This window comes from Chiloscyllium punctatum, chromosome 18 (assembly GCF_047496795.1).
Source record: "Chiloscyllium punctatum isolate Juve2018m chromosome 18, sChiPun1.3, whole genome shotgun sequence".
NCBI lineage: Eukaryota > Metazoa > Chordata > Chondrichthyes > Orectolobiformes > Hemiscylliidae > Chiloscyllium > Chiloscyllium punctatum.
This window is the reverse complement of record NC_092756.1, coordinates 17,604,275-17,626,051: the sequence shown is the minus strand read 5'-3', so window position 1 is coordinate 17,626,051 and position 21,777 is coordinate 17,604,275.

Here is a 21,777-nt window from a genome sequence, read left to right as displayed (position 1 = left end):
CATTTATTAAAATGACAAACAGCAATGGTCCCAAAACAGATTCTTGTGGAACACCGCTAGTACCTGCGCTCCAAGATGAACCTATACCATCAACTACGACCCTCTGTCTCCTTCCAGCCAGCCAATTCCTAATCCAAACCTCTCATGCACCCTCAATGCCATACCTCCGTAGTTTTTGCATTAGCCTGCCATGGGGTACCTTATCGAACGCCTTGCTAAAATCCATATACACCACCTCTTCTGCTTTATTCTCGTCCACTTCCTTGGTCACCTTCTCAAAGAATTCAATAAGGTTTGTGAGGCACGACCTGCCCTTCACAAAACCATGCTGACTATCCTTGATCACATTATTCCTATCCAGATGTTCATAAATCCTATCGCTTACAATTCTCTAAGACTTTGCCCACAACAGAAGTGAGACTCACTGGCCTATAGTTACTCGGGCTATCCCTGCTCCCCTTCTTGAACAAGGGGACCACATTCGCTATCCTCCCGTCTTCTGGCACTATTCCCGTAGACATCGACGACATAAAAATCAAGGCCAATGGCTCCGCTATCACCTCCCTAGCTTCCCAGAGGATCCTGGGATAAATGCCATCAGGCCCAAGGGACTTATCTATTTTCATCCTTTCCAGTATTCCCCAGACCTCTTCCCTGCGTACCTCAAGGCCATCCATTCTAATCACTTGTGACTCAATATTCACATCAGCAACAGTGTCCTGTTCCTGAGTGAATACTGATAAAAAGTATTGATTTTGTGTCTCACCAATCTCCTCCGCCTCCACACACAACTTCCCACTACTATCCTTGACTGGACTGATACCTACCCTAGTCATCCTTTTATTCCTGACATACCTATAGAAAGCCTTTGGTTTTTCCTTAATCCTACCAACTAAGGACTTTTCATGTCCCCTTATCGCTGCTCTGAGCTCTCTCTTTAGATCCTTCCTGGCTACCTTAAAACTCTCAATCGCCCCAACTGAACCTTCACACCTCATCTTTACATAGTCCGCCCTCTTCCCTTTTACAAGGGATTCCAATTCCTTATTAAACCACGGCTCCCTCACAAGACCCTTCACTCCCTGCCTGACTGGTACATACTTATCAAGGACACCCATTAGCTGTTCCTTGAACAATCTCCACATATCATTTGTGTCCTTCCCTTGACGCCTATTTTTCCAATCCACATATCCTAAGTCATGCCTCACCGCATCATAATTTCCCTGCCCCCAGCTATAACTGTTGCCCTGCAGTGCACACTTATCCCTCTCCATCACTAGAGTAAAAGTCACCGAGTTGTGGTCACTGCCCCCGAAGTGCTCACCTACCTCCAAGTCTAACACCTGGCCTGGTTCATTACCTAGAACCAAATCCAGTATACCCTCACCTCTTGTTGGCCTGTCTACATATTGTGTCAGGAAACCCTCCTGCACACATTGGACAAACACCGACCCATCTAACGAACTCGAGCTATAGCTTTCCCAGTCAATATCTGGGAAGTTAAAATCCCCCATAACAACCACCCTGCTACTTTCACTCTTCTCCTGAATCATCCTCGCAATACTTTCCTCTACTTGTCTCGGACTATTAGGAGGCCTGTAGAAAACTCCTAACAGGGTGACCTCACCTTTCCTACTTCTAACCTCCGCCCTAACTACCTCAGAAGGCAAGTCTTCCTCCATCACCCTTTCTACTGCTGTAATACTATCCTTGACAAGCAATGCCACACCTCCCCTCTTTTACCCCCATCTCTGACCCTACTAAAACATTTAAACCCTGGAACCTGCAACAGCCATTCCTGTCCCTGCTCTACCCACGTCTCTGTAATGGCCACAACATCGAAGTCCCAGGTCCCAACCCATACTGCAAGCTCACCTACCTTATTTCTTATACTTCTGGCATTGAAGTATACACACTTCAAGCCACCTTCCTGTTTAAAGGCACCCTCCTTCGAGATCGATGACATGTTCCTAATCTCCCGACACTCAAGGTCCTGTACCCTAAAGCTACAGTCCAGGTTCCCATGCTCCTGCAGAGTTAGCTTAAACCCTCCCAAAGAGCACTAGCAAACCTCCCCCCAAGGATACTGATGCCCCTCAGGTTCAGTTGTAGACTATCCTGTTTGTAGAGGTCCCACCTTCCCCAGAAAGAACCCCAGTTGTCCAGAAACCGGCATCCCTCCCTCCTGCACCATCCCTGTAGCCACGCATTTAACTCTTCTCTCCCTATTCCTCGACTCTCTATCACGTGGCACAGGTAACAAACCAGAGACAACGACTCTTTTCGTTCTAGCTCTGAGCTTCCAACCTAGCTCCCTGAAAGCCTGTCCAACATCCTCACCCCTCTTCCTACTTATTACGTTGGTGCCAACGTGGACCACGATCTGGGGCTGCTCCCCCTCCCCCTTGAGGACCCGGAAAACACGATCAGAGACATCACGTACCCTTGCACCTGGGAGGCAACATACCAATCGTGAGTCTCTGTCGGCCCCGCAAAACCGCCTATCTGTGCCCCTCACTATTGAGTCCCCAATAACTATCGCTCTACCTTTCTCCACCCTTCCCTTCTGAGCAACAGGGACAGGCTCCGTGCCAGAGGTCTTAACCTCGTTGCTTATCCCTGGTAAGTCATCCCCCCACAAGTATCCAAAACGGTATACTTGTTCTTGAGGGGAATGACCGCAGGGGGTCCCTGCACTGGCTGCTTCCTCCCACTCCCCCTCACTGTCACCAATCTCTCTATAACCTTTGGAGTAACTACTTCACTAAAGCTCTGATCTATGACCACCTCTGCCTCCCGAAAGATCCGCAGTTAATCCAACCCCAGCTCCAGTTCCCTAACACGGTCTTGGAGGAGCTGGAGATGGGTACACTTCTTACAAGTGTAATCAGGAGGGACGTTAATGGCTTCCTTCCCTCACCTCATACATGTTGCAAGAGGAACATTGCACTGCCTTCGCTGCCATCCCTCTAAAAGAGAAACTTTAAAAACTAGATCTAAAGAAACAAACAAGCAAAGTGCAGCACTTACCTGCTTGTCACAATGGGTCTTATTATTAGGTTAGAGGAGGAGGGCGGGTGGGAGGCTCTACCCCTGTATTGCCTCGGTTTCCTCGCCTGCGCGCTTGTATAAGAAAAAATCCTCCCCAGTTAAGCTAGCGCGACACCAGCTTCCGGGTCCGCTCGGCGTTTAAAAAAAGCTTTAAATTTTAGCCATTAAAAAAAAAATAACTGGACTATACCGTGACTTACAAAAAACACCATCCGACAGCCGTTACCTGCTCCGCTGAGAGAGTGAGGCCTAAGGCTTGGAGCTGCGCGCTTTTATAAGAAAAATTCCTCCCCAGGTAAGCTAGCGCGACACCAGCTTCCGGGTCCGCTAGGCGCTTAAAAAAAAACTTTAAATTTTAGCCGTTAAAAAAACAATAACTGGACTATACCGTGTCTTACAAAAAACACCATCAGACAGCCAATACCTGCTCCGCTGAGAGAGTTACCTGCTCCGCTGAGATTCTCCTGTTCCTTTGTGCTGCCTGACCTGCTGCGGTTTTCCAGCAACACATTTTCAGCTCAGAACGTCAGGATTTGCCTAGCTGAATGGAAACTTGATAAATATCACTTCTCATCAGTAATAGAGATGGTTCAACGCAGAAGTGCATGCATGTTAAATTGTTACAAGACTTACCATTAACACCAACGACAAGAATACTCTCGTAGACGTTATCGACCCTTTCCCTGAGAAGCTGCATTTTGCTATTTGTGACACAATGTTTCCATTCATGCTTTTGTCAATCTGTAGGAATTGGAGAATTCTCACGGAGTTAGAGCTGGCACAATTCCAGAGACTTCATTTTAATCACTGGGAAACAGTGATTCCATCTTCAGTTTTTTATACCATTTTGAACACAGATTTTACGACATTGGTTCATTTTAATGATGTGAGATCATTGAGATAAATGGCACTGTTTATATGTACTAAATACTCGCAAGGTTTGTGAAGGTTTGTAGCTCAGGTTGAGGTTTAGGGTGTAGGTTTTCTGTCTGAGCTGTAGGTTCGATATCCAGATGGTTCATTACCTCGCTAGGTAACATCATCAGTGGCGACATCCAAGTGAAGCGAAGCTGTTGTCTCCAGCTTTCTGTTTATATCTTTCTCCTGGATGGGGTTCCTGGCGTTTGTGGGGATATCATTTCCTGTTCGTTTTCTGAGGGGTTGATAGATGGTATCTAGATCTATGTGCTTGTTTATGGCGTTGTGGTTGGAGTGGCAGGCCTCTACGAATTCTCTGGCATGTCTTTGCTTAGCCTATCCCAGGATAGATGTGTTGACCCAGGCGAAATGGTGTTTTTTTTTCCCATCCGTGTGTAGGTCTATGAGGGAGAGAGGGTCGTGTCTTTTTGAGGCTAGCTGGTGTTCATATATCCTGGTGGCTAACTTTCTTCCTGTTTGTCCTACGTAGTGTTTCTGGCAGTCCTTGCGTGGAATTTTATAGTTGACGTTGGTTTTGTCCATGCGTTGAACTGGGTCTTAGAAGTTTGTTGGTTTTTGTTTGAGAATGTTGTACGGTTTGTGTGCTCCTTGAATTCCGAGGGGTCTCAGTAGTCTGGCTGTCATGTCTGAAATTTCTTTGATATATGGTAAGGTGGTTAGGATTTCTGACTGTGTTTTGTCTGCTTGTGGTAGTTTGTTCTTGAGTACATCTGGATATCAAACCTACAGCACAGCAAGCAAACCTACACCCTACACTAAATACTAAAATAATCTGATCCTATTAGGTCTCAACGTTAGTTCCAGTTTGCCTTCAAACAAAACGACTTATTATTTCACTCGCTAACAGTCCCTTCAATATCTAAATACTTCTTGACATTCTAAACAGTAATGAGCTTCATTTCACTGAGGCTCTTCAGTCTTTCAATAACTAATATTGTAGAGCTTATCGAAACCCTTTCGATTGGACGCTATTATCCCACAGCTGTCCTTGTTATTTCAGTCATGCAACTGATTTGGGAAATTCCATCTGTGAAAGAGTACTCCAGTACTTCACATGTTTCGCCCAAAATCATAGAATGATGGCATCATAAAGGACAGAGGTGGCCTTTCGTTGCTTCGAAATGGTATCTCTAAAGTTACACTGAAGCTACACGGGCCGAGAAAATATGTAACCTTTCCCTTCAACACTGAGATGACGTGAGACCAGACACAGAATTTCCCTGTTTGGGTGAATGGCAAGGCTGGTCTGTGTAGTTAATGCTGGATGACAGGAGAAATTAAGGTTTTGGTCAAGAAAAAGAAGGAAACGTATGTCAGGTATATACAGCAGAGATCAAGTGCATCCCTTGCCGAGTATAAAGGCAGAAGGAGTCTGCTTAAGAGGAAAATCAGCATGACGAAAAGGGGAAATGTAATAGCGTTGGCCAGGAGGGTTTAGAGGAATCTAAAATGATTTTATAAACACTTTCAGAACAGAAATAGTAACTGGGAGAGAATACGAACACTCAAAGATCAGTACAGCAGCCCATGTGTGCATACATGGGAGATAGTAAACTTATATTTTCCATCAGTTTTTAAAATACATAAGAATATAGAAATATATGGCCAAGTCTTAAAAGAAGACAAGTCCATCTAACAGATGTGGAGGTGCTGGATATCTTAAAACGCAGAAACGTTGGTAAAACCCAAGGACCCAATCAGATGTCCACTAGAAGTCAGTGGGTATCCAACTAGTTATTTCTGGGTGCCTTGCTGAGATATTTGCATCATCTAAATCACAGGTGAGGTATCGGAAGGCTGGAGGTTGGCTGACGTGCTGCCTATATTGAAGAAAGCTGGTAAGGACAAGCCAAGAAACTGTAGAGCTTGACATCAATTGCGAGCAAGTTGTTGGAAATAATACTGTGAAACAGAATTTACATGTACTTGGAAAGGCAATGGCTCATTAGGGATACTTATCATGGCTTTGTGAGTGGGAAAGCGTGTCTTACTACCTTGGTGTAGTTTTTTGTAGAAGTAACGAAGAGGATTAATGACGGCAGAGCGGTGAACATGATCGTAAATGACAGCAGTACGAAGTTCGACAAGGTTGAAGGGATCCGGCCCAGAACGTGGATTCTCCTGCTCCTCGGATGTTGCCTGCCCTGCAGTGCTTTACCAGCAACACAGTATCGAGTGTGATCTCCTGCATCTGCAAGCTTCAATTTTTCCTAATCTTTTTGGTGTCCACTACACCTCCAATTTTTGTTTCACCAGCAAACTTACGAACAGTGCTTCCAATATTCACATCCAAATCATTTATATAAATTTTGATTAACAGTGGGCACAGCACCAATCCTTCTGGCACACCACTGGTCAGAATACACCAATCTGAAAACGAGTCTTCACCAACATCCCCTTTTTACTACCTTTGAGCCAGTTCGGCTTAAAATGGAAAGCTTGCCTTAGATTCCACGTAATTTAACGTTGTTTACAGTTCAACTTTGCAGAACCTTGTTAGCGTTTCTTAGAAATGAAACGCTAGAGTGCAAATTCAAAATTCCTTTCAAGCAAAGTCACAGGTAGATAGGTTAGAGAAGAAGGCGTTAGTATAACTTCATTCATTGGTCAATGCATAGAGTTTAGGAGTTGGAAGTTCATGTAGCGTCAGTACAGGACATTGTCTGAGACACTTTTGGAATATTGGGTGCATGTCTGGTCTCTCTGCTACCGGAAGTATGTTTTGAAATTCTAAAGGTTTTAGAAAATATTTACAAGGAAGTTGCCAAGCATAGACGTTTTGAGCTACAGGGAGAGTCTGAGTAGGCTGGGGCTGTGTTCCCTGGAGCATCGGATGTTGAGGTGTGTTATTGTATAGGTTTATAAATCAGGATGGGCATGGATAGGACAAATGGACAAGATCTTTCACAGAAATGGGGGAAATCCAGAATTGGAGGGGATCCATTTCGAGTGAGAAGGGAAATATTTCAAAGGGAACTGAGGGGCAATCGTTTCAAACAGTCTATGGAATGAGCTGCCAGAGGAAGTGGTGCAGGCTTGTACAATTACAACATTTACAAGACAGATGAATGTGTTTATGAATAGGAAAGATTTAGAGGGATTTGTACCAATTGCTGGCAATTTGAAATGGATTAATTTCGGATATATCATCGGCATTGATAAGTTGGAGGAAGGTGGTATTTCTGTTCTGTTTATCTCTATGACTCTATGAGTCTAACTCCCCTACACACATTCGATATTCTTGAATGTTTTGAGCTTTTGATTGCTCATCCAAATAGTTTGTCAAGGTCTGGAAGAGGTCTACCTCAATTACCCTCCCGGGCAGTGCAGTGCAGGCCATTAGCATCCTCTGGGTGGCATGTTCCTTCTGAAGCGCTAACCTTTCAGATTAATTTAGTTCCACCCTATTATTTGTCCTCCAACTCAGGAGAAAGAAAAGCCTTCTATTCAGCCTGTACATGCCGCTAGTTGTCTGATATATCCCAATCTCTGCTCCAATGAAAGCAGCCTGAGCACATCCAGCCCCTCTCTTCGCAATGAAATGGCTCCGGATCAAGCAACATTCTGATCAATCTCTGTTGCACTTCATCCAATGCAATCACATCCTTCCCATGGTGGAGTAACCAGAACTGAATGCATTATTCCAACTGCGTCCTATCCAAAACTCTGTAGATCTCCAACAGGACCAACCCTCTCCCCAGATCTGAAGTCCCCTGCTTAAATGGGAATGTGTGTGTCTTTTATGCTTTCTTAGCTGCCCAAAGAACCAGTCCCGCTGTCTTCAGAGATCTGTTCACATGCGCGTCAAGTGCTTTCTCTTCCTTTGAGCTTCCTCATGTTCTACCATTCACTGAGTACTACCTTGTCATGGAACTTCTGCCAGAGAACATTACATCTCGCTCATCAGTGCGAAATTTCATCCATCAACGATCTTCCCATATGCTCAAGCTGTCTATTTCTACTTTTAACAGAATGATTTTGTACTCTCTGTCAACGACCCAATCCATATCTATGTCATCTGAAAGCATCATTCCTAAGCCTTGTCTTGCCCCACCCCTCGTCACAACACACACAGGGACAGACACACAGACAGATACACACACACACACACACACACACACACACACACACACACACACACTCACTCACTCACACAATGGCTCATTTGAAGATATAGATCCCAGCCTCGAGATCTGTCAAAGAATCAACGGATGGATGTCTGTAAAAAGCAAGGTTATCATTTTAATAAAGTAAGGCAGCCTGACAGAACTCTGTCTAGCAACATAGACGTTAAAGCTTCTGTGGTCCATGTTGAAATTGCACAAGCAGACTTAAATAATAAGCGTTTTGTATGTGTTTTGTTTTGAAAGACAAGACAGACTTATTTACACGTAAAGTCCAATCAACTCTAATAACGTGACATGATTGACGGCAGGTTAATCCAACAATATTTCCTGGCAAATGGTTCTTGTTTTACGGAGATCATCAAGTTTGAGTGGTCAATTAATGTTTACGGTTTATTTAATGAAAATTCCATTGAGTGCCTTATCTTCTTTTTCAACTAGTTCAGCAAAGCAACAGTGCAGGTTCACAAAGTCAAATCATAATATGCAGCCATTTTATTGTATTATTTTAATTTGAGAAGCCATTTTGTTGTGTAAATAAAAACCTACATATATTTGTTGCTTCTGACAACAGCGGCAATCAAAATTTGAATCCTCATCTCCCCCTTTTGGGCATTCTGTGACTGTGCCATAAATGAGAAGGCATGGAACAAACTAATCCAACTCTCTGGCAGCCAAAGACTTCTCTACCTCCTCTTCCTCCGAAGAGGGAATAGGGCAGTCGATGGTGTTTCCTCCTCTTCATCTAAGTAGAGAAGTAGTATTTTCTGGCTGGAATCAATGCTGTCATTCGTAGCTAATATCTTGGTAATAATATAAAAACAATAGCAAGACCAACAAAATTACCAACTAAAATAGAAGCAGCATACATAGCCATATTGCTTATCCAGTTGTACCGTGAGCCAAAACCGCAGTATCCCCATCCTGCATTTTCATTCATTTGACCGGCAAAGGTCAAATGTTATCTATATGCCTAGTAATGTTTTGGATGAGGTCAGTGACGCCCAAGATACATTTAACTTTGACTACTTCTCAAATCCATCTTCGTTTGCAAGCATGTAATGGCAGGCATATGGGTTTTGTTGGGTAAATAGGCGCAATTCTGACAGCATGTCCTGAATTTCGAATAAGGTAGCAGTTGTCTTATTACCCAAAAAGCTGAGGCCACACAAGAGTTATTACGATTTTGATAATTAAATGGAAGATCCTCCTCCAGAAAAAAAAAGCACGAAGAGTTGCATATCCCAAAGAGTGAGTTTAATGTTTTTAAAATAAGGGTGTAACAGACCACTTCATCCCAAATAAATATTCCGCTGTGACTATGAAAAAAATCACAAATTATTTGCAAAAGATATTGTTACCCTCTCTTCTCTTTTGAGACATGACGTGTTTGAATGGGGAAAAGGCTTACAAGTGTTACACACAGCACAACTGGAATCAAATTGGTACAAAACATATTGACAGTGTAAAGACCATTTAGCCTTGTTTTGTAAATAAACTGTCAACTCTTTTCAATGTAGTTGACCACTACAATGTTCATTCTTGTTAGCATTCTGTCTCTCGGCACACAAGGACATCTTCCTGGCATATTGGTAAACAGTCTCTGTTTGCTCGGGATCGCACAGGTCAACTTCCCCTTCTTGTGCACTAGTGTTGGCAATGGCACATCCGCACAGCAGCGCAAGTTCGATCTTTATCATCTCCCCACTTGCACAAGTGTATACAAAATAATCATAATCTATTATAACAGACAGCAGCAAAGATGGAGCACAAACTTGTCCACTATGTGTCATTCACATTCTGGATTGAGCATCGAGGGAGTACCTATTAGAGGCCACAGATTGTGCTATTCAGCAGGGACATCGCCTATGATTTGTGTACCTTACCTCGATCTGATACACTGTCCTTATACTGGAGCTAACCCGGTTTTGCTGGGAATCCAATAGGACCAGAAGTTTGGGGTGCAAGGCTGCCTGCTTGGCTGCTGCATCTATTGGCCCACTACTTAAGAAGCAGTATCAGTTTCCTCGGCATGAACGGTGCATCATGATAATTGCCAGATTGATCGGACAAAACAGCATTACTGTAACGCTGCCCCCTTGGGGGTTAAAAATCTTCAATGTTCCCACAAGGCTCCAAAATCGTGAGTCCTCCTAAAGCACAATGAATTGTCAGTGTATATTTGTAGATTTTCCTTTGCCAGGAAGAAAGCATATAGTTTCCCCTCGTCTGCTCCAAGGTAACATTAAAGACACATCACTCCACAGTGGACTTATTTCAACAGTTAAAGCAAGGAACAAGCATTTATACCTGGGGGTTATGCTGTCTTGTTGCCAGGCCCATTGGTAAAATGCTAGGCCCTGCCTATCCTCATTATTAGGATCATCTCGGGAAAGGGTTATCCAGCAGTGATTGTCGGGTTGGGCCCATGAGAAATATTCCGCCCCCAGTGGATAAACTGGTTCCATTCAACCCTATCAGGGCTGGAATACGGTATTTGGGATCGCGAGGGCTCTGGTAACTTGCATCGTGGTTCAGTCGGTTCTGGCCAATACCAAACCACCGTTCACCTCAGTTGCAACTGCAAATTCCAGGACTCATTCGCACTGTTCATCTGGATCATGCAAGTGACTCCAGACAGCAGATATTGCAAAAACATCGGGTTAAACAAAGGTAATTGAGCGTCATGATTTTTGTTCCGTTGTATGTCATTTCCGTCAGACAGATAGGCACATCTTTCAGTATTGTCATTCATATTCAGGTTTCCCTCAGAATCTCAATGCATTTACATTCGTATCACTCTTGGATATATTTAGCAAACTGGACCGGTATGCTCTTGTTGTCAGAGGCATGCTTCATTAACATATCACTAATTTCCAGATGGGACCAAAAATAAAAATGTGCAGGCCACTCATCCCCATGATATTAGCTATGAGGTTTGCATGCTTCAATTTCTTTACACAACAGTGTCTACCCTCCATAATTCATAAACAAAGAACAAACCCGAAAACAAATAGAAAAAATACGAAAAGCAGCAAAGCAAGACAGTTCAAGATTAACAGATACGATAGGTATCAATGTGCAGCCATGTAACGAACCACTGACTAGGGATAATGGATTAATTTCTGGAAAAAAAAAATCCTCTGCCTCTTGCTTGTTGTGTAGGATGACTGTTATCAAATGGATTACCGCAAGTGTCATAGGAGTTCTTAGGGTAATTCTCAGGAATACGTCCTTGGTTCCACTTTGTGTCGCACTTGGAAAATTAGATGTCCAATGGAGGGGACTGCCGCAAGTAAGGCAGTTTTAAGTAGGGCAGTCACGAGCCCAGTGATATATACTTTTACAACTAAAACAGGCCGGGCCCGGATCCCTCGGGGTGTCCCTCTGTCATACCCACGACTGCAGCCGAAATGGGTGCAGGGCCAATGCTCTGATGCACGGGTAGTTTTTGAGGTGCGTCTGCTTGGACGACAAATTCTGACTTGATACGGATTGGTGGTCTGTCTGCTTTCTGCTGATTCCACAAGGCCTTAAAGAACAATGGAGTTTATTAAGGTTGGCTTCACATCAGTCGCAATTGTTTTGACTGCTGTGACCACAGATGACGGCAGGGAGTCTAATAGCATAGAGTTGTACTGAGAATTAATAGGATTTAAATTCCAAGCCCGATGGTCGGAATAGGGCTCATAACAGTCTCAAAAAAGTTCAAAGAAGTCTTCAGCAGTCTCCTTATTTTGGGGTGTAGTTCAAGGATACGAGTAAAGTCAATGGGATTTGCTGGTATGGCAGATGTAGCAGCAAGGATATCGTCTTGTTGTTTTTTGATCCTGTGCTACCTCATTAGAGAGGGACATACAATTATTGTGATCAATACTTTCAGTGAAACGGTCATATTCAGTGACAGTGAGGACATGTTGAAGAAGAGCCCAAAGATCCTGAGTATGGCCATCATAAACGTTAATTGTGGTCTTTCAAAAAATCACCGAACAGCTCAGGAATCTTCTGGCGGTGTGGTGCATTACTGAGGATGGATAAAACTTCATGTGGTTTCCAGAGACAGTAAAGTGGCGTTTTGACCAGGAGTGTCAGCCTGTGGGTTCGGTAGTTCTCTCATGCAGAACATTTCGAATGTATGCACTTCGTCTACGGAGTTCTCGGATGAGGAATTTGCAGAGCTTTCGAATTGCTGCACGAGTTATTTATGAGAGGATCTATGCTGTTTCAATTTTCGCTGACATGGTCAGTGAACTGGAGAGGGAATGGGGGAACAGGAGTTTGCTTACCAGCCAATAGTGACTACTCCTTTAGTTTATGTTGGCGTTTTGCTCGAGCACCTTCATTTCTGAGAACCTCAATAGATTTGACGGCACTATCAGCAGTCAGTTCAATTCCCAATTTAGTGGCATTATCCTGCCATAAGCGCAAAACAGCATCATCATGAGTTTTATAACAGCATTGTCTCCACAGCTTAATTAGTTCTTTCGTTCTCGAGCACATGTTCTTTTGACAAATCATTTGCTAGGGTGATTTGATCAATTGAAAATTTTAGGGTTATTTAGTGGCCACTGCTCATCAACCAATGCTTTATTTTTCATGGCAGAAATTTTCCGAAAGGCTTTGGAGTTTTCTGGAAACTTCTCACATATTTTTACTAACGGAGAAGACGGATCTTGCATCTTATTTATGTGATTATCCATCTCAAACAAACTTCCTTATCTAATTTAACAATTTAAGTGCCAATTTAAACAATGCGAATCCAACTGAATCGGAGTTTCTCAGCTCTGAGTTTCACGACACTGTCTCCCTTTGTTTCGAAATCCGTCTCTCAAGTCTGTCCTTAGATGCCACTCTCTGCCACGTTCCGTCCGTGCGGAACAACGAGTCACCGCACCACATTCAGATATGGATCCCACGTGGGACTCTTCGGCTTCAAGATCGTCAAGAATCAACAGAGTGAGGTCTGTACAAAGTAAGTTTATCAGTTTAATGAAGTAATAAACCCTGACCAATTTTGTCCAGCATCATAGACGTTATAACTTCTGTGCTCCGTGGCGAAATTGCGCAATCACAATAAAATAATACGTATTTTAATATGTTTTCTTTTGAAAGACAGTGCAGCCTTAGTTACAAGAAAAGACCAATAAACAGTAATAAGGTGACACGATTGAAAGCAGGTTAATTCAACAATATTTCCTGGAAATTAGTTCTTATTTTATGTAGATCATCATGTCATGCTAGCAGTTCAAGGTTAGTTTGAGTTGTCAATTAATGTTCATGATTTGTTTTGTAAAACTCCATTGTTTGCCTTATCTTCTATTTCAGCCAAGTCAGCAAAGCAACAGTACAGGTTCAGAAAGTCAAATCATAACTTGCAGCCATTTTGTTGTGTTAACAAAAACAACTACATATATTTGTTTCTTCTGGCAACAGCCAGGATTCAAACTTTGATTCTTCACCCTGACTTCTCAGTTCCCCTCCGTGAAATTTCTGTTCGTATTTCTTGAGTTAGATTGGCCACGAGTATGCATTATAAATTCAACGTCTCTCATTTATCTGGACTATACATCCTAGGATCGTGCTTCCTGCAAATACTCTGTTCCATTCTCCAAAATCGTCCTTCTGCATCGCTTTTGTTCAAAGGACACCAGCTTCGATAAGGGAGAATACAGAATGTCCACCTTCCTCCTCACCTGAGCATTCGAAAACTCCGCAGGGCTTTCAGCCTGGTCCAACCTATCTCCTGTACTTCGCTTTTCTCCCGTTGTCTTCACTCCCGCAAAAGTGATAGGTAGCAGTTGTCCTTACCTACCATCCCACCAGCAACCACATTCAGAGGATCATAGCTACCATCTCCAGCGAGATGCCAACACCAGGCAACTATTCTGCTCCATTTGCTTGTCACCCTTCCGCAGGGAATGTTCCTTCTACAAAACCCTCATCCATTCTTCTTTTATTCCCAAACCCCAATTCCCCAACAGAAACTGTACCACCTGCCCATTTACCTCCATACTCCTCAGTATCCAAAAGTCCAAAAGTGCCTTAAAGTTAAAATTAACAGGACTTCACATAATCTAGTCTACTGCATTTGCTGCTCACAATGCATTCTCTTCGCCAGTGGGGAAACGAAGCATATACTGGGTGACCCCTTCGCTGAACATCTACATTCTGTTCGCAAAAAAAGACCCTGTGCTTCCAGCTGCCTACCACTGCAACATTCTTCGGTGTTCCCAGGTCAACATCGCTGTCTCAGGTTGGCAAGAGTGTGTCTGCACAGGCTGAAAGAATATTGCCACATTTTCCAGTTGTCGACCCTGCAGCCTTCCAGACTCAATATCGGATTCAATAACGTTTGGGCCTGAGCTCTACCATATCCTTATCCCAATCCCCAGACACCAGGCTTCGTTGTCGCATAGTCCGCTATTACACAATAACCCTACAATCTCCATTGACGGTTACACATCATCCCAGCCAGATTGCTATCTACGCTTTTGTCTCCCACTGTTCTCCTCTGTACTTTGCTTCTATTCCTACCTTTGATTTCCTCATAACACCCAACTCTTCGCCTTCCCTTCTAGAATTAGAATTAGAATATAATTTATTGTCACATGTACTCGAGACCAAAAGTGCAGGAGTACAGTGAAACGTTTTACAATATCGACTCTTATGGTTATGAGTTGGAGTTTCCAGTGTTGAACTGGAGTAGACCAAGGTAACACTCATGCAACACCAGGTTATAGTGCAACAGGTTAATTTGGAAGCAATAGCTTAAGGAGCGCCGCTCCTTCATCAGCTGATATTGGAGGATAAGATCATGCTCACACTGTCACAGAGATCTGAAACATTAAACCATTTTTCGAGTCAATGTTTCAACGTTTCAAATTGTGTATGCTGGTTGCTGGTTTTGATATGCAAATTCCAGAACTTTTGTTCACTTACATTCTCAAGATAGTTAAGTTTTTCTTACAACAGGTGAGAAGACTGTTGGTGTCTCAATTATTAGACAGATTGGCAAGTTCTCCGCGTCGTTTTACAAGGATTCAGGCAGTTTCTGAGCAAAATAAAATGCAGTTCTGGAAAAAAAACTCATTACCTTATACGTATGTGCGTCCAGAAACGACTGAGTGATTGCAATGCGAGCGTGAACGTATGGGTGTAAGTGAACATGATAATATGCGTCTGTGTATGTATGTGCAAGCTCAGTTAAGTGTGTGCGTGAGTGTGACGGGGTATATGTCTCTTAGTGTGCGTGCGTGGGTGTGAGTGCGCGAATATCTGTGTGCGCGTTTGAGAAACCTGTTTATGAGATAAAGTCTGCATAGGTGCATGAATATGTAGAAGTATGGGTGCATATATGTATGTGTATGAGAGAGAGAGAGAGTTCATCGTGCAGTGGTCGTGTGATATGAACCCAAGGTCTCGGTTGAGGCCATTGCCATGTGCGTGGAACATTGCTATCAGGTTCTACTCAGCTACTCTGTGTTATTTCATGTACTGAAGTCTGCCTTGGAGATGATCACCCGAAGGTTCAAGGTTGAATGTCCCGGACTGTTGAAGTATTTCCTGACTGGAAGGTACACTCTTGCCTGCTGATTATTACACAGTGTCCATTCATCCATTCCTGTTGCAAGTACACGACCTTGCCGACGCACCGTGTATATCAATCTCTGAAATTTGCCACCCAAATTTATAGTGCAGTAAAGAAGGAACATGGTGTGTTCGTTTCAACTGGGAGACGGATTGAGTTTCAGAGTCATGACGTTATGCTTTAGCTGTACAAAACTCCGGTGTGGCCACACTTGAAGTATTGCATTCAGTTCGAGTCATCACATTATAGGAAGGATGTGGAAGCTTTGGAGAGGGTTCAGATGAGATTTACGAAGACGTTGCATGGTTTGGCGGAAAAGTCTTACGAGAAAAGTCTGACAGACTTGAGGCTGTTTTCGTTAGACAGCAGAAGGTTGATAGCTCACTTAATGGGGACATATAAGACACTCAGAGGTTTTGATAGGGTGGACAGTGAGAACCTTCTCCCTTGGATTGTAATGGCCAGCACGAGGTGATATAGCTTTGAGTGTAATAGACACAGGACAGATGTGTGAGGTTTTTACTTCGTAAGTAATAGGGGCATAGTTCCCACTGCCTGCAACAATAGTAGACACGACAAATTTAATGGCTTTTAAATGGTCATTGGATAAACATGGAGGAAAATAGAACAGTGAAGGTTTTATGGACTTCAGATTTGTTCCACAAAACATTGAGAGCCAAAAGGCCCATCTGCGCTATGATGTTCTTTGTTCCATGCTGTATGATCTCATACTCCACAATCACTGTGGAGCCGTGGTCTGGAAAGCTCGTGCTTCTAAACCAACCTGCTGGACTATAACTGGTGTTGTGTGCCTCTTATGACGCCATTTTAGGAGAAATACAAGTGCAACACTTTGGTGCAAAGAGAGGAATAAAAATTCGTTGAATTACATTCAGAAATAAAACAAAGGTAAAAGGGTAGCCATTGCTGTGATGTAAACAAATTACAAATAAACAAGACATTCCAGGAGCTGAGCACTGGGGTGGCCGCACGTGATATGACTGCCTGCACCAGACCCCCGTCACACTACGATACCTACTCCGCTCCAAGCCTCCACTCTGCTCCATATCGGCTTTCACCTGGTTCAAGATAATTTATCTCCAGGACTGCTTCCCCTCACTGGCCTCAGCCCTGGGAGTTTCACCTCCATGGCCTCTGCACTGAGACTGTTTCCACTCACTGGCCTCCATACTGGGATTGCTTCCACTCACTTGTTTCCACACTGGGACTTTCTCACCACAGTGGACTCCACACTGGGACTACTTCACTTCTCTAGTTTCCACACTGGGACTGTTTAACCTCACTAGCCTCCACATTGGGAGTGAATCCCGTCACTGCCTCCGTTCTGGGACGCTTCCAATCACTTTTCTCCGCACTCAGACTATTTCACCTCACTGGTCTCCGCACTGGGATTTTTCGCTCATGGACCTCTGCAGCGGGACTGCCGACCCACACTGGTTTCTGCACTCGCACTATTTCAGCAGTAGCCTCCGCACTGGGAATGCTTTCCCTCACTTGTTTCTGCACTGGCACAGTTTCGTCTCATTGGCCTCCATACTGGCACTGCTTCCCTTCACTGGCCTCTGCATTTTCACTTTTTTCACCTCAGTGGTCTGTGCTCTGGGACTCGATTCACAAAACTAGCTTTCAAGCTGGAATTACTTCCCCTCACTTGAGTCCACACACAGGCCTTTGATTCCCCTCGCTGGCCTCTGCACTCGAACGCGATTCTCCTCACTGGCCGCTGCACTGGCAATCTGTTCTCCTCACTGTCCTTTGCATTGCGAGTCGATTCTTCTCGCTGCTCTACACATTGGGAATTTATTTTCCTCATTGGCCTCTGCACAGCATATCGATTGTGCGCAAAATGGGATTTGATTGCCTCAGAGATGGATTTTTAGTGCAGCTGGTGCTGGAGCCGACCAGGGATAAGGCGATTCTGGATCTGGTATTGTGTAACGAACCAGAATTGGTCAGTGACCTCGAAGTGAAGGAGCCATTGGGAAGTAGTGACCATAATACAATAAGCTTCAATCTGCAATTTGAGAGGGAGTGGGTACAATCTGAAGTGACAATATTTCAGTTGAATAAAGGGAAATATGGAGCTATGAGGGAGCAACTGGCCAAAGTTCAATGGTTTAATACCTTAACAGGGAAGACCGTGGAGGAACAATGGCAGATATTTCTGTGTATAATGCAGAAGATGCAGGATCAGTTCATTCCTAAAAGGAAGAAAGATCCCAGGAGGAGACATGGGCGGCCGTGGCTGACAAGGGAAGTAAAGAAACATATAAGGTTAAAAGAGAAAAAGTATAACTTAGCGAAGATAAGCGGGAAAACGGAGGACTGGGAAGCTTTTAAAGAACAACAGAGGATTAGTAAGAAGGAAATACGCAGAGAAAAAATGAGGTACGAAGGTAAACTGGCCAAGAATATAAAGGAGGATAGTAAAAGCTTTTTTAGGTATGTCCAAGGCAAAAAAATGGTTAGGACAAAAATTGGGCCCTTGAAGACAGAAGCAGGGGAATATATTACTGGGAACGAAGAAATGGCAGAGGAATTAAATGGGTACTTCAGATCTGTGTTCACTGGGGAAGACACAAGCAATCTCCCTGAGGTAACAGTGGCTGAAGGACCTGAACTTAAGGGAATTTCTATTTGCCAGGATTTGGTGTTGGAGAGACTGTTAGGTCTGAAGGTTGATAAGTCTCCGGGACCTGATGGCCTGCATCCCAGGGTACTGAAGGAGGTGGCTCGGGAAATCGTGGATGCGCTGGTGATTATTTTCCAGAGTTCAATAGAATCGGGGTTGGTTCCTGAGGATTGGAGGGCGGCTAATGTTGTGCCACTTTTTAAGAAGGGTGGGCGGGAGAAAGCAGGAAATTATAGACCAGTTAGTCTGACCTCAGTGGTGGGAAAGATGCTGGAGTCTATTATAAAGGATGAAATTACGGCACATCTGGATAATAGTAACAGGATAGGACAGAGTCAGCATGGATTTATGAAGGGGAAATCATGCTTGACTAATCTTCTTGAATTTTTTGAGGATGTAACTCGGAAGATGGACGAGGGAGATCCAGTGGATGTAGTGTACCTGGACTTTCAGAAAGCTTTTGATAAAGACCCACACAAGAGGTTAGTGAGTAAAATTAGGGCGCACGGGATTGGGGGCAAAGTACTAGATTGGATAGAGAATTGGTTGGCTAATAGGAAACAAAGGGTAGTGATTAACGGCTCCATTTCGAAATGGCAGGCAGTGACCAGTGGGGTACCGCAGGGATCCGTGCTGGGACCGCAGCTTTTTACAATATATGTAAATGATATAGAAGATGGTATCAGCAATAACATTAGCAAATTTGCTGATGACACAAAGCTAGGTGGTAGGGTGAAATGTGATGAGGATGTTAGGGGATTACAGGGTGACCTGGACAAGTTAGGTGAGTGGGCAGATGCATGGCAGATGCAGTTTAATGTGGATAAATGTCTGGTTATCCACTTTGGTGGCAAGAACAGGAAGGCAGATTACTACCTCAATGGTATCAAATTAGGTAAAGGGGCTGTTCAGAGAGATCTGGGTGTTCTTGTACACCAGTCAATGAAGGCAAGCATGCAGGTACAGCAGGTCGTGAAGAAGGCTAATAGCATGCTGGCCTTCGTAACAAGAGGGATTGAGTATAGAAGCAAAGAGGTGCTTCTGCAGCTGTACAGGGCCCTGGTGAGACCACACCTGGAGTACTGTGTACAGTTCTGGTCTCCAAATTTGAGGAAAGACATTCTGGCTATTGAGGGAGTGCAGCGTAGGTTCACGAGGTCAATTCCTGGAATGGCAGGATTGCCTTACACGGAAAGACTGAAGCGACTGGGCTTGTATACCCTTGAGTTTAGAAGACTGAGAGGGGATCTGATTGAAACGTATAGGCTTATGAAAGGATTGGACACTCTGGCAGGAGGGAACATATTTCCGTTGATGGGGGAGTGCCGAACCAGAGGACACAACTTAAAAATACGGGGTAGACCATTTAGGACAGAGATGAGGAGAAACTACTTCACACAGAGAGTGGTGGCTGTGTGGAATGCTCTGCCCCAGAGGGCAGTGGAGGCCCAGTCTCTGGATTCTTTTAAGAAAGAATTGGATAGAGCTCTTAAAGATAGTGGAGTCAAGGGGTATGGAGATAAGGCTGGAACAGGATACTAATTAGGAATGATCAGCCATGATCATATTGAATGGCGGTGCAGGCTCGAAGGGCAGAATGGCCTACTCCTGCGTCTATTGTCTATTGTCTATTGATACTTATTAAAGGGTTGGACACTCTGGAGGAAGGAAATATGTTTCCGCTGATGGGTGAGTCCCGAACCAGAGAACACAGCTTAAAAATAAGGGGTTGGCCATTTAGGACAGAGATGAGGAGAAACTTCTTCATCCAGAGAGTGGTGGGTGTTTGGAATGCTCTGCCCCAGAAGGCAGTGGAGGCCCAGTCTCTGGATTCATTAAAGAAATTATTAGATAAAGCTCTCAAGGATAGTGGAATCAAGGGTTGCGGAGATAAGGCAGGAAAAGGATACTGATTAAGGATGATCAGCCATGAACATAATGAATGGTGGTGCAGGCTCCAAGGGCAGAATTGCCTACTCTTGCACCTATTGTGTATTGTCTATTGCCTGACCTTCTCACTAAGATTGCTTCCCCTCACTGGTCTCCACATTGGTATTTTTCTTCCTCAGTGGCCTTTTCACTGGGACTACTTCCTCTCACTAGTTTCCACACTGGGACTGTTTCAGCTCAGTAGACTCCGCAATGGGACTGCATCGTCTCATGGGCCTTCACTTCCGGACTGCTTAGCCTCACAGGTCTCCACACTGGGATAAATTTTCCTCACTGGCCTTCGCACTGAGATTGCTTTTCATCACTGTCTTCCGCACTGGGACTGTTACACCTCAGTGGCCTGCGCTCTTGGACTTTTTCCCTCAATGGTCTGTGGACTGGGACTCGATTGCCCTCGCTGGCCTATAAACTTCGATTCTATTCTCCTCTCGGTCCTCCGCACTGAGCCTCGACCTGCCTCACTGATCTTCACACTGGGAGTCAATTCTCCTCACTGGCCTCCACACTGAGACTCGTCTACCTTCACTGACCTCTGCACTGGGATTCGATTCTCCTCACTGGCTTCTAAACTGTAAATCGATTTCCTTCACTGACCTCATCCCTGGAACACGATTCTCCTCACTGGGCTCTGCAAGGAAAATCGATTCCCCTCACTGGCCTCCACATCGGGACTCGATTCACTTCACTGGTCTTCACACTGGGTCTCCATTCCCATCATTAAACTCTGCACTGCGAATTGATTTCCCTCACTGGCCTTTGCACTTGTACACGATTCCCCTCACTGAGCTCTGCAATGGGACTCGATTAAACATCGCTGGCTACTCTACACTTAATTTCGATTCTCCTCACTGGTCTCTGCACTAGAACGCGATTCTACACACTGAGCTCTGATATGGGATTCGATTCCCTCACTGGTCGATGCAGTGCGACTCGATACCCCTCATTGACCTCCTCACAAGGCTTTGATATCCATCAACTGTCCTCTGCACTGTGACTGTTTAGTCGCACTGGTACTCGATGGCCGCACTGGCCTCCAAACTGGAACTGCTTTCCCTCACTGGCTTACTCACTGGGACTGCTTCCCCGAAATAACGTCCAAACTGGGAGTGTTGCCCTTCACTGGCCCCTGCACTAGAGCAGTTGCTCTCAGTGGCATCCACACTGAGACAGCGTCCGCTCACTTGCCTCTGCACTGGTACTACTTACCCTTACTGGCCTCTGCACTGTATCTTGATACCCCTTGCTGTTCTCTGCACTGGTCATCGATTCTCCTCACTGGCCTCGGCACTGTGTATGGCTTACCCTCACTGGCCTCTGCACTGGGACTCGATTCGTCTCACTGGCCAATACTTTGTGATTCGCTTCTCCTCACTGGCCTGTGCACTGGTCCTCAGTTCCTCTCACTGGCCTCCATAATGGGACTCCATTTTCCTCAGTGGCCAACACACACTGAGTCGGTTCCCGCATTGGGT